Source organism: Tachysurus fulvidraco, chromosome 13 (genome assembly GCF_022655615.1).
Source record: "Tachysurus fulvidraco isolate hzauxx_2018 chromosome 13, HZAU_PFXX_2.0, whole genome shotgun sequence".
NCBI lineage: Eukaryota > Metazoa > Chordata > Actinopteri > Siluriformes > Bagridae > Tachysurus > Tachysurus fulvidraco.
The window spans coordinates 7,797,340-7,812,047 of record NC_062530.1 but is presented as its reverse complement, the minus strand read 5'-3'; the positions used below and the strand labels follow the sequence as shown (position 1 = coordinate 7,812,047).

Sequence of the window (14,708 nt, the reverse complement as noted above, 5' to 3'; positions counted from 1 at the left end):
AAGGCTTTGATTTATAGCACAGATTATGACGTGTTTGAATTTCAGCATCACCAATGTTCCATAGTTGGGTTCTTGATCAAATCTAAACCTACTCTGCTGTAATCCTGCTATAGATAAATAAACAAATGATTTGGGTTCACCTGTATTGTTTCATTTTGTACTATAAATATTTGCATATACAAAATGTTGTATGTTACTGGAAACAAAGTAGTTTACTGTAAAAAAAATATTTCAGAAATGATCTGCAATATACTACAGCACTTTCAATGTTTTACAGTTATTAAGTATAAGAATCCACCTTATATCAGAAACTAAGCTTTACATAGATTTATTATATAACAGTAAAGTGGGCGGAGCTTAAAGCATTCCTCTGGTAATACATGATTTTAAAGATACTGTATACTGACTCTACAGTATACAGTATCTTGTAGAGGTTTAATTTTACAGTACCACATGTTTCCTGTAGATGTCGCTGTGTTTCTGTTTAATGTCATTTCCAATCAATGTGAAGGTGTGGCAGTGTGACAGAGCTTTCCTTCCAACTTGCTTATACTGCTGTATTCCTGAAAGCAATTTATTCATGGTACTATTTTATTTTAGATTAGTGCATTAGATTATTATGATAACTATGCTCTTTTCATAAAATCCTATACAAATAGATAGCAAAAATAGCAACTAATAGGATCCTAGAATGATAACAATTCTCATCTCTATTTACAGAGATGAATAATATCTCATTTTGTAATTTAATATATTATTAATTATATTTAATAGTTAATTTAATTAGGTAATTTAATTGGTTAATTTTATAATTAAAGTTTATTTTTTTATTAAAAATTTACTAATTTAGAAAATAGGCTGCCAAATGAATATTCTATAAAAGCCCCACCCTCTCATGTGTAAAGACTGACTGCAAAGACGGTTGCCTGATCTGTACAAAACAAACCAAAATGATGTCGTACACTTAGGAATATAAAATATCTATTGTGTCTGACCAGCTAGAGATATAAATGTTTTTATACAAATTACTTCTGTATTATATACGTTCTCGATTCGAAAATTAGACACTGAGAAGTGTATATAGCGCCGTCTCAGTCAGCATTTTTATTATTATTATTATTATTTTTTACAATAATTGGTAACTTAATAAATTATCAGATCTGGCAACCTGATAGAATTACTGCCCGAATATGGAAGCGGGCACGCGCAGTGTAGGAGGGGCGTTGTTACGCAGCAGCAGGATTGTGTGTGCGCGCGCCTCACGGGGCAAGTTTGGGGTAAATGAAAGAGACAGAGGCAGAGCGGTGCTGCTTGAGGGTGTGAAAGCGAGTAGACCAGAGAAGGAGGGGTATTATAGTCGCTTACGCTTTTTGCACAACGTTAGAGGTGAGTGGCAGCAAAATGGCTACATTATTATTACCTTGTGTGTGTGCACGCGCGCGTGTGTGTGAGAGAGAGAGAGTGTGTGTGCGAATGAGAGAGAGAGAGAGAGAGAGAGAGTGTGAGAGTGTGTGTGTGTGTGTGTGTGTGTGTGTGTGTGTGTGTGTGTGTGTGTGTGTGTGTGTGTGTGTGTGTGTGTGTGATATATATATATATAAAAGTAGCCTGTCTGCTCTGGTGTCTGTGCGCGTGCTAGAATTCTTACAAAATTATATTCACCTATTTAAGATGTAAGGAGGATTTTGAGGGAGTTTAATTGAAATAATGAAAAATACAAAATTTCACATGCTTTTGGCAAGTTATTTGTGATGCTAATTATGCCAAAAATAAATCATTCATGTCTTTAATGTCATTAAGCTTAAGGTTTGGGGAATTGGCTCTCACTGGAGACAGACAAATCGTTTGTTTGTTTTTCTCTCAATTTCTGATGGTTTGTGATTGCTGTGATTTCTGAGCTCATCATTACCCAGTCATTTGCAATGTGGAGCCATCAGTCTGCTAGACCAGTGTCTGATCTGTAATCCTTCTGAACTCCATGCATTCCTGTGTTTCTATCTAAAACCTAATGAAAGGTATGGAAATAAACACAAGAACAAGCAGGGGATTTAAAGGCTTGGGAATCATTGGATTATATCACATTCCTCTGTTGTCTAACATCACGTTATCTTCCAGATCTGGGAGTTTGGATGCTTTATTTTGATCGATCAAATATAGCTTCCTGTCTTTACATGAAGATGATTATGTTCAGAAATCAGAGATAATCTCATGAAAGCACACTAAGTTCCAGAGGAGGCTTGTGTCCAGATTTGTCATAATATTTCTTGTCAAAATACCATTATTTGACTTATATTATTTGAAATTCTAATAGATTGTGTAGGCACTAATACAGCAAGAACTGTCCTATCTGCGCTTATATTGGTTTCCTTGCATGCCAGTATTTGGATTTTGAGTCAAAACTACACCTTGGTGTGAACAAGTGTGTGAATGGGTGTGTATGTTGCCCTGAAATGCCCTTTCCTGGATCCACAGCAAATCTGACCAATATAAAGCAGACATTGAAGGAATGATTGGGGATCTGGGTTTAATTGATCTTTTTATGCCGATGTAATTGTAATTGTTGAAAATATTGTTATTGTTCTTCAGTATGGTTGCAGTCAGAGCTCTGAGTTCTGTGTGCTTTGTGCACAGGTGCAGTGTCATGCTGGAACTCTTACTTTCAGTGATAGGAAATTGTCATGTTAATGCATACAAAGACATCCTGTACAGTCAACTTTCTGTTTGGAAAGAGCCACATATGGGTGCGATGGTCTGGTGTTCACAAAGATCTAAAAGTTCTAAATTGAAGATTAAGTCTACTGTCATATCCATAGACAGATGTGGAGACAGACAGGGAGAGGGAGAGCCTGACAGACAGACAGACAAAGGGAGGGAGACAGTGACAGACAGACAGTGGGAGAGACCGATGAGACAGGATGCTAAAAGTCAAAAAGAGGAAAAGACAGGGAATGACAGACTGAGAGAGACACAAACTGACAGGCAGATGAAAGTATGACTTGCAACAGACAGACAGACAGACGGATGGTTAGAAAATGAGGTGAAAGGTGGTCAGATACAGACAGAGAGGTGGAACAAAAGACGGGAAAATAGACTAGTGGAGATACCATCGGAAATTAGGAGAAAGAGAAATAGATTGACAGACCATAATCAGAGAAAGTGAACACATCAGAAACTGGCAGAAAGCCAAAGATATGATCATACTGAGTCCGACATAGAGAAAGGGGGGAAGACAGACAGGCAGATGGGGGAAGAGACCAACAGAATGATTGAGGTAGAGACAGACAGACAGACAAACAGAAAGGGAGAGACAGAAAGATGAGAAACCATCAGACATGGAAGGGAAGGAGGGAGAGACTGTCTGATCGAGAGAGAGGAGGTGCAGACAGAAAAATAGAGAGAGACTGTAAGACAGAATGTGAGAGAAAGAGCGAGAGACTGACATATGAAGGGGAGAAAGAGACTCAGACATAAAGGGAGAAAGACTGGCTGACTAATGGAGAGATGGAGAGAGGGACAGATGGGACTGGTGCCTGGGATGAGATGATCATACATATGGCTCATCCACATACACGTGTTTTTGTCCCATGCGTCGTTCTGTGGTTAGGAGTGTGAGCTCAGAGGTGCACTTTCTACTCAGGAACAGACATTAGGTAATGAGGATCTCCCTGTATCAGCATTTGGTAATGAGGATCTCCCTGGGGAACACGCACTACCATATGCTCTTCGAAAAAACACCCCTATGCCATCATCCCAAACGCCCCAGCCTGCTCTCACACACCCTCCAGATGTGCGCTGGCCCTGTCCAAAACACGCTGCTGTCGGGGAGAGTGGAGGAGGGGAACGTGGGAGTGGACTGACCCGTGACCTAAACCGTTGATACGGTATCAGATGCATTATTATGCACATCTCGGAGTGTGCTTTTTCCCCTGTCTGTAGTAATAGATATTGCTGTTTGGTTTCCGCAGCGTGTTTCAGGCTTCCACTTTTTCTAGAGTGCTGTGGAAGAATATAAATATTCCCCATGCACATGTTGATATTTTCTGAAAGAATAACGGTTCAGGCTGTATTAACCAAATGCTAGCTGCATTGCCGACACTAAGGTTTACCATGTGAAATATGCAAGCAATTACAAAAACACCCATCAGTTTAACATGGTGTACACTAGTACAAAAAAATCACCTACTAGTAAAATTACCCAGTAAAATAAGAAATCGACAATATTAAAGGTGCGGTGCACGATGTTTGAAAGCCAATGTTGACATTTGAAATCAAACACACCCATAACCCAAATGGGTGTCACCCCTGTTTTGATAGCTCCGCCCCACACATGTATACGTAAACCAGGCAACTATTATGCCAGAACCTGCTGGGGCGGCTGACCGAGGGGATATTTTTATCAATAAATGAACTCCATGAGTAATACTACGGTAATACAAATGTGTTTTGAGGTAAACCCATACTAAGGTAATACAAATGTGATGCAGAGGTAACAGCAGAGGCTAATGTCAGACATGTGCACCGAACACTCTCTCTGACACATATTGACAAGACACACCCCTTTCTGCTAATTGGCTACACGTTTGTTTTGTTAGTTGGCCCGACTCAGTTTTCTGAAGCATTTTTCAAACATCGTGCACCCCACCTTTAATCTATATTAGATTCATTTGCACAAGGAAGCTCCGCCCTTTTCCCACTTCTTTTCGATGGACATGCAAAATATTTTTAATCCATTAATGTTGAACTCAGCTCATGTGAGACAAGTCTAGAGAATCGCTAACTATATTTCTTAAGAATATTATATATACAGGTTTAAACAAAGCACTTCAAAAGGAGGGAAAAAACTTCAGGGCTTTACAAATAGTATGAATAGTAATTATTAATTAGATACTAATTAAATATGCTGTTTTCTTTCTTCATCCACCAGTCAGTCATGTTCAAACACTTTGAGCAGCAGATCAACAGAGAAAACGTCGGTCACGTCACCGTTTAAACAACAAAATTTGTAAAAGATTTACTGCAAAACCTTTTTTCACAGTTCGCTGCTATTTTCATAGTTCCCCTACTCTCTTTAAATGTGAAATGGAGGATATGCTTGTTTGCGCTTGTTTGGGCTAGATATTCTATATGGTTTATCACATGTCACAATTGTTAAAATGGTAAATTGCAAGAGGGGGAAAAAAAAACCAATACTGAGACAAACTTAGACCATGTCCCTTTTTCCCTTTATGGGACATGCTATACCAAACCACTCTCTAGCCTGCTCTGAGGTTTGAGACCGTGCTATAAAGTGGTAGATATTGAACTACTGACCTGAAGGTTGTTAGTTCAAGTCCCAGGATCACCAAGGTACCTCTGCTGGGCCCTTGAGTAAGGCCCTTTCTCCATCAACTGCTCAGTCGTATACATGAAATATCATAAGTCAGTCTGGATGAGGTCGTCTGCCAATTGCAGTAAATGTAAAAAAACAACTGTAGTCTCTAAGAGAATGTGTGCGTGTTCAGTATAGAAAAGCAAGATCAGTTTAATGACTAGTGATCTCTGCATATTTTGACTTCTGTTTTATTTTGCAATTATCATGCTGGAGATTCAGGTGAACAGCTGAAGATAAATTCACGGTGCTGTACGATTAAATGACAATAGAATGTAGGCATTACAGAGAAACCATGTTTCACATTTCACCCTCTTCTACTTCTTATCATTATTCTCGGTGACCCTGTTAGCTAGAAGGCTTACACAACAGCCATCGTTCCACATCAGCATCTTCATCCTCCGATACAATTCAACAAGAAGAATTGAATCTACTTATTTCCCCGTCTCTCTCTTGCTCACTACTCCACTTCCTCCTATGTCCTGGATTCGTTGGGATTCATGTGCTTTGCATTTAGCTTGCATGCTCCTGAATGCAGTCATGTGAGGACTCCTGGCTAGTCAAGCAATAATAACACTGTCAAGTGTAAATATCTCTGTCTGGATATCACCCTTGCGGTTGTTGCCGTATGATTGACTGCAGAAATGCAGGAATGAATCAGACATTAGCTCAGTCTCAAATACCAGAATTCTAGAGTTGAAGAATACAGTTAGCAGTGTGCTAATATGTTGTGAGCATTTACATGACTAAATGGGTCACTCTTAAAATATAGGGTGCTGCAAAATATTCAAATCTTATATTATGTGTTCATATTGTGACTATAACGAAATTGTACTTTGTGTGAGTAATCAATGTTCTCGATATCTCACAATGCTATTACTTTGACTCTGCGGTTATTATTTGTCCCATACCAGCGTCTGTAAGGAAGGTCACAAATTTCCATTGGAGATGTTTTTTAATGTGTCAGCAGCATCTCAAAGCATTCACTCACACCAACATCAGTAGGTCATTCAACCTGTTTTATGATGATTAAAGGGTGGAGACAACTTTGCCGTCTCAGAACACGATTTGAACACGGACACCTCTGTGTTTGTCTTACGTTAGCAACGAGCTAGCCTCAACTGTGTGGACGAGTGAAGATGAGTGATTTGTCTATATCCCTCAGAACAGGAAATTGTATACCAGAAGTATGGGAAGAAGCTAAACAAAACACAATTCCAACACCAAGCGGCTAAATAAACAGACAGAAAAAAATGTGTAAACCTTGCATTGACAACAAAACTGGAAAAACTCTGATACACAGGCATGCCAACATGCCACTGGAGAGTCCACCGAAACATTCCTCTACATAAACCTCTCTATAACACCTCTGATGCATATTAGATCAACCAGATATGAAACAGTTAATAGTGAGATGTTATAAAATAGTTTTTTTGAGCTTTTAGACTTTAAAAAAAAGAATTATATATATTATATATAAAACAATCTTACACGTTACCTTTATTTTGGTACCAGAATTATTCAAATACATGAAATACAAAAATGATTCATTTGAAATCGTTTTCAGCCTTGCTTTGAAGAGGTTAATAATAGAATACGTCTCAAGGTAGATTTGAAATGTTGAGAATGATGAGTTACAAGCTCTGGTCGAATGCACATATATTTACAGCTTGTTGTCAGTTGCTCTTATTTTGTCTCAGCCATAATTCAAATCACTGGTATGTTTTTGTTTTGTCTACGAATAAAGAGGCTGCTGAGGGAATGTTTATAGCTGCTATAACGTAAGCGCTAATGGTTACAAATTTGTTTTGCGGACCGATTTTTTTTTTTTTGTTTGTTTGTTTTTTACTTAACAGGGTTTTAATTTTGTACTCTAGACTATTTTAGATATTTAATTAGGTTGTAGGAATGTTTGTGTATTGTGTCGAGTGTTCGGTATACTATATTATTCAGCATGACTTAGGCTGGTTGTGTCTTTTAGATATTAGTCATTACTAACCTTTAAGCATCTATTCATTACCAGAGGTGTGTGTGTGTGTAAGGGAACCAGGATGGCTATTAGTCCTCACTTCTTCTTCTAGCATAACCTGAACCGTGGTTTTCTTCCTGTTTCTGGGCGGCTGCTCAGTTTAGAAATACTAGCTAAGACCTGTACGGTCTACTGCATGTATCAGTATGTCACTGTGTTGCTTCTGATTAAGTTTGAATGTACGTACATCATATTAGTCGGCAGATCTCAGGTTTTTACAATTACTTGCATAAAATGGAGGAAATCGAATGGGACACGCTCAAAAAATGCTTAGATACGTGAACAGTTGATTAAACAAGAATCAGATACACACTGCAAACGTGAAGCGTTAATATAAACCCGAGACAATGCATTATCGTTTCTATAGTAACAGCTAATTCAGTTAGCTTACTGAGAAATACTAAGGAAGCTACTAAAAGCTACATATAAAAATGGCTTATTTCACAACATTTCACAATTATTTTGATACAGTGAAATATTCTGGAGATTTTTACATTTAAAGTACGTTGACGAAGTCCATGGGAAAGTCTTCAGGACGGAGAGCTTGCGAGCTTCTCTGTCACATTAATGCATAGAGCTGCTACAACATAAGCGCTAACAGGAGCTTGTTTTGCAAGCGCTGCACATAAGGATAGTAAGAATGAAAGGAAGACGTGTCGATCTTTAATCAGTAAAAAGGGTCACTTGCATATTGCTGCAGTGCAGGAGGAATGAGACTTCAGGAAAATAATCAGCCTTGGGGTGGTGACTATGCTTCATGTCGGACCATGTCGCTGGTTATTTTCCTAGAACTGCAATTTGTATCATTTTTATATGTTGTTTCATTGAGGATGATGAAGATCGTGGTTAAGCAAAGCTGTCAGAAGACTTCAACAGTCTTCTCGCCTTCTTATCCTCCTGTTGTCCTTTCATCCTGTTCTTCTTGTCTTATTCTCATGTTCTTTTTTACTCTTCTTTTATTGTCCTCCTGTCTGTGTCCTCTTGTCTTCTCATCCTCATGTCCTAATTTCCTCTTATCCTTTTGTTCTCCTGTCTTCTTGTCTTCTCATCCTCATGTCCTCATTTCCTCCTGTTATCAGCAGCCAAAGGCCCTGGTGTATCTTAAGAGCCAGTCTCCTACACCCACTCTGATTTTGACAATACCAACAGCACCATGTTTTGTTCTAACAGTATGGCTTCTAGATTAAATGTGTATTGTGTATTGTATTGCATATTTTGAATTGTATTGTGTAGTGTACGGTCAGGGTACGACCTCTCCCTTTTTGTTAACGATAATGATTTTGATAGACTCATTGGGACTGTGGCACTGGCTGCACAGAGCACATAACATCATCTGACAGCATAACAACCTTAAGTTTTATAGCACCAAGCGAGTTGTTTGTATTTCGAGCGAACGAACGCTGTTCCGCAAGCTCTGAAACTTAAGATTAGGAGCGCTGACATTCTTGTAAGATCTAAATCGGCGTGGCACAGAATGGACTTTGAACTCTAATTCATCAAGGCTGTTCTGACTGAGTGCCAGGAGCAGAGCAGGAAGCAGAAAAAAGCTAGCAAAGCTTCTATATGATCGCAGTATCCCTGACACATAAACGATTGATACTGCTGATACTTTAGAAATGAACAGGAAGGTCTGATGTATAGTATAAGGTGTTTTTGTGCTCTGTCCTCCCTTCTGTTTTCTCACACTGTTATATATTCAGAAGTGAACTTTGACTTTATGGTGTTACTTGATAAATCTTTATGGACCTTTTTATAGAACAATATGCCTTTGAAGAAGAAGAAAAAATGATAAGATTGCATTTCCCCATTCCTGCACCATGTGTAAGACGGTTTACAAGATGGTTGTCACGGCAACCACTTTCTCATAGATCATGCCACTTTCCCGCTTTATTCTCGTCCCTTATACTTTTTTTAATACAATTATTTCTTTTATTTAGTTTTTTTTACATGGCTACCAAGAGTAGAGAAGAAGGAGAAAAATGTATCATTTTTTTTATTAAGTAATGCTTTTATATTAAAGCCTATGACTAACTTTTTCCCTCATATTCTTTACATCGCAGAGTTTTATCCAAATTCTTGAGTCTGGATCGATACTGGGATCATTTTGGAGGACGAGTTCGCAATCGTGAGTTCCATTTTACATTGAAGAATTCATTCCAGATTCCGTTTCATGTCTCATTTCCATGTATTCATGTGTCCACACCATTATGTGCACAGGTTTGCAAATTGGTGAGCACCTGCTTTTATTTGTTCACTTACCTTACCTCAGTTACCTTTATACTGTGCAATGCACAAATGCTTTCAGGCTGATATACCACAACTAATGTAAACGAGTATAAGTAGATGCCATGTGGGCTGGGATGACATATAGATGTTTTTTATGCTCTCGGAGATGATTTTAGGCTGGTTTTGGAAAACAAACCCAATAATAACCCTGTCCCCAATGAGTTCAAGCAGGAAGTAGTGTGACCTGCAAATCCCAGCTTGTTAGGAAGCTAAGGTCAGACCACAGGGTCAGCCACGATACAGCACCCCTGAGGTAGAAAGGTTTAAGAGCCCATCAGCACAAGGCAACTTAGCAGTGCTGGGGCTTGAACCCCTGACCTTCTGATCAGTAACCCAGAGCCTTAACCGCCATGGGTTTGTACTGGCTGTAAAACAAACCCCATTAGCTACACCTGTTGATGCGGTTGAAGTGAAACCCAAACCACCATTTTTAAGATGCCCTGGGATCAGTTATCAGGAGTGAGAAGAGACTTGTACTTGTACAGACTGCCTTTTGCCCCTGTTTATTTATTTACATTCTACACCAATCACTCGAGTTGATTTGGCTTAAATCTGCAGTCATTATGAAAAAATTGCAAGCTTCTTTGAATATCCATGATTTTGCTTGATTTTGCGTAAATTTCCGTGATCACAAACCTTGGAGTGATGACTCACTTTTTACCCAGATCTTTAAAGGAAGAGTTTTTGGTCTCATTTAGACTTGAGGGTAAATTAAATAAATTAATAAAAAAAAATTTTTCTTTGTTTTTTGGCTTGTTTTGGATGTCCCGGGAGGCTGGGCCCTTGTGCATTAATCATGTGCCAGTCATTCATTATTTGTTGGATAAAGATATTTAACAAGCACAATATTGTTATTGTGGACACAAAATATAGCACTCGAGAGGAAGTGCTCAAACGTTTTGGCCACTGTTTGGTGCTGCTCAGACAAAGTCTGTCCCAATTGGAAGGACAGCTGTCTTGTCAGGAAAGGCAGCATCGCATGTGTCTGTCTTGGACAAAGCAGCACTGTGATCACGTTTGCTGAACGAAAGCTTCATGAAAACCGTCGCAGGCTGAAGGGACTCCATGTCTCGCACTGTTCTGTTGAATCGCATACGTCATTAATTATTAAAACATATCTGAGAGAGAGGGAGATCAGAGGGACAGCGGGTTTTGATTAGAGACTGATTTTATAGTTTCTGTCTGGATCTCGAGGGCTCGAGGTATCATCTGTACCGTGTGGAGAACGTACAGAAGCCATAAAGGACTGGAGATGTTTACTTGATGGACTTGATTTTAAAATATGTCACACATTAGCTTATTTATCTTAAACAGACAGCCGGAAATAAGACAGAAAAGGAAGCATGGAGTAATCCAGAAGTAAATTTGTCTTGATGTTTGACCAGTCGAACTTCTTAAAGAGAAATTCCTTGCTGCCAAAAGTGAATTTGTTTACATTACATGTTTTTGAATGCCCTTTCCTAATCGAGGTTTCCAGCATGCAGATATTATTCGTGTTGGGTCTGAGTGTTTCTGGCTCTCAGGTACTCTGTTGGAAGCTCATGCTACGTTCACGACGCTGCAGCATTTGATTTGTTTACTCTCCGTTTTTACAGCTTTGTTTACAATTAATGTCAGTTTGCAAATAGTCTGTTTTTTACACCTGGTCACTTCATGCGTCTTCTGTGATCAGATAGCTATCCGATCGTAAAAAGACCAGGTCTAAATGCTCTCCAAAACGGTTTGGAGACGGATATAAATCCGATCGCTCAAACCACTTCAGGAGGTGGTCTGGGACGCATTTCAGATGAAACTGGACAGGTGTAAATGAATGTGGTTGTTCAAGAAACATACATCAGCGCTATACTCCTCCCAAACGGAAGTACGTCACTCGCAGGTGACTCGTGAGTCGTGCATCGCGCCAGAAACAAACATGTTTTCCCACCAGTGCTGGATCCGATCTTTCACCCAGGTGTCCTGCTGGGTTTTAAAATGCACTGCTGCTGCCAGCGAAAATGCAGCAAACAGTAAATGCTGTTTTTTGTAGCAACCGCATACACCAAAGCGTGTTCCATTTCAATTACCCCAGAAATGAGGTAAAATATATTTGCATTTTGGGCGGGAGTAGGAAGATCAGATCGATATCCGATTCGATAAGACACATTTATGTGGCCTAATGTAAATGGAACAGTTTTAACAAATCAGATAGCTATCGGATCAGAGAAAACGCATGAAGTGACCAGGTGTGAAAAGGCCCTTAGAAATAATGAAGCAATAACTAAATATAGGTAATTAAACGGCATTGAGATCTTGCGTACGTCGAAGTGTCTTACGTTTTACACGTGTGCTGTACAGGAGCGTAAGGGTTTTCAAACGCTTCATTGCAAACTTTTTTTCCGATTAAAAAATCGACTGAAAAAGTAGTTTCAAAACGCTGTTAAGTCTTTATACCATAACTGGCATTTGTGCATGTTTGGCTGTGTCCAGGTTCAGCATTGAATTTCTTTGTCCTGTCACAGACACTCAGGAATCTTTGTTTTATTTTAGTTGTTCATGAGTATTAGTTTTTACCTAGCCTGCTTGGAGCATTACTCTAATAATATTCACAGAAACGTTTCTAAAAACCGAAACACACAAATGTTTCTAGCTTTAAAGTAAATGTTAATATCAAATCTGTTTCTGCTCACTGAAACGCCCAAAGTTCTTGTTCATCATCTTTAAAAATTTGAAGGTGTTATCTTCAAGCGCTAAAATTCTGTGTAAGGCACAGAACTCACTGTCCTGTCCTGATTCATGCGTTCGTTTATTCAGTCAGAAACAAAAATGTTTGGTGAAAACCTAAAAAATAGGTAAATAGTTCCTTGTGAAACCCCTGTGCTGATTAGCGTTAGCTAAGAATCTCAGATTCTGTGGGTGTAGGTTTTCAGTTTAATCCACTTGTTTAATCAGATGATCTGGACTATAAGGTATGACTTCTACTTGGTTGGAAGGAAAACCTGCACACACTCCCGGCACTGACGTACACATCAGATGTACTGCTAATGAAACATGACATCAGATCCAAAACCGCTGTGATTCCGAGCCTTGTTCTTCTGTGTGCAGCAGCGTGATAAATATTGAGACATTAAGATGTTTACTTCTGTTTAAAACTCTCCTTGTGCTCCTCATGAATGGTGTCCCTTCAGTTCAGAAGTGGTTAATAATCGAGAAGATTTCGAGTGTTAAAAATCCCACTCCAGATAAACGCATGATACACAAACATGAGCATAAACACAAGTATAAAACTAAAGCGTGAGCTGTGTGTTGGGTGTAAACGGTGATGAGGTAAGAGAGCGGCTTATCTTCAAGTGTCTTTATTTGCAAATTGTAAGAATTTCCCTGATCGAATTTTCTAGGGTTAAACCCAGGAAGTCATCGATTAATCGCGAGCTAAATAGAAAATACAAAACGCATAATTCTATATTTCCCTCGAACATGCCTTCTTTGAGAAGTGACTAAAGGAAAAGGTCTGAAAAACGTCCATATCTGAAGTAGATGAGGAACTTTGGAGGCTAATTTTAAGGGCTCTCTCTCGCTTGCTCGCTGTCTCTCGCTTGCTCGCTGTCTCTCGCTTGCTCTCTGTCTCTCGCTTGCTCTCTGTCTCTCGCTTGCTCTCTGTCTCTCGCTTGCTCTCTGTCTCTCGCTTGCTCTCTGTCTCTCGCTTGCTCTCTGTCTCTCGCTTGCTCTCTGTCTCTCGCTTGCTCTCTGTCTCTCGCTTGCTCTCTGTCTCTTGCTTGCTCTCTGTCTCTTGCTTGCTCTCTGTCTCTCGCTTGCTCTCTGTCTCTCGCTTGCTCTCTGTCTCTCGCTTGCTCTCTGTCTCTCGCTTGCTCTCTGTCTCTCGCTTGCTCTCTGTCTCTCGCTCTGTCTTTTGCTTTGTCTCTTGCTTGCTCTCTGTCTCTCACTTGCTCTCTGTCTCTCGCTCTGTCTCTTGCTTGCACTCTGTCTCTTGCTTGCTCTCTGTCTCTTGCTTTGTCTCTTGCTTGCTCTCTGTCTCTTGCTTTGTCTCTTGCTTGCTCTCTGTCTCTCGCTTGCTCTGTCTCTTGCTCTGTCGGCAAAACCTGGAAGCATCCATGCTAGGGCTGCACAATTTGGGGAAAATATTGCGAATATTGTAAAGAGTTTTTTCTGTCACCACTTTTGAATAAGAAACAGGCGTATGAGACCTGTAACGAGCAACAGCACGAAGCCGCGAACTGAATATTTTACAGGCGTAACAGCTGATGAAAAAGCAGAGACAATTGTAGACGAAAATGAATACATTTTATCTTAGTTTTTATTTTGTACAAAACATTTCCGTCTCGTTTTTTTTCGTCAACAATAATGCATGTTAATTTAGTCTTAGTCAGCGTTTTGGACAGTGGTGCAGTCTTTTCATCGTCTCGTCTTATGATAAAAAGATTGTTTAACATATTTCGTCTCGTCTCGTCTGACGAAATTACCACTACATATAACTGAGGTAGCATTTTTTCTGGCCACCAGTTCAGTGTCCGCCTGCTCTTGAAAAAGTCACATGACCATACGCGCCACACGTGCCACTGCCTAAACTGGAACTCGCTAGTTTAGCGGATTAGTGGTGTAGCGGATAGCGGTGTAGTGGATGAAATAGGCAAACAGCTTTCAGAGAGAATTGGTTGTCATGTCCACACATGACAACCCATTTATTTCATAAAATCGCAGCATTTTGCGTCATATAATCGCACAGGCTTGATATCGCAATTGCGATATGATTAATCGTGCAGCACTAATCCATGCTCATTGTTACTGGAAATGATTTTCTGAATCCTCTCAGCTTGAAAGAAAAATATCTGACATCTATCTATCTCTCTGCCAACTTTGTCTATAAACTTAACTAGCTTGTTGTTTGCTATGAACTGATTCAAGTTATTTTTATCTGTATTTGATGTTTAATTGAGTCTAATAATATAATCTAATGGTGTAATGATAATGGGAGTGTTGGACTACCATTCAGAATGTTGTGAGAAATCTCAGGTCCACCAAGCTGCCAGTGAG

The 14,708-nt window shown here is 39.5% G+C and overlaps 1 protein-coding gene across 6 annotated transcripts in view; it reads left to right on the top strand.

Moving 5' to 3' along the window:
- Positions 1-1,214: 1,214 nt before the first annotated feature.
- pak1 (p21 protein (Cdc42/Rac)-activated kinase 1) overlaps positions 1,215-14,708 on the top strand; it is a 63,074-nt gene continuing 49,580 nt past the window's right edge. For 4 of the 6 annotated variants that reach the window (XM_047822266.1, XM_027144746.2, XM_027144664.2 and 1 more), the window contains exons 1-2: positions 1,215-1,386; positions 9,455-9,519. The gene's annotated coding sequence lies outside the window, so the exon portion shown is untranslated. The remainder of the gene's footprint in view (positions 1,387-9,454; positions 9,520-14,708) is intronic. The other 2 variants (XM_027144490.2, XM_027145006.2) reach the window with 2 other exon arrangements.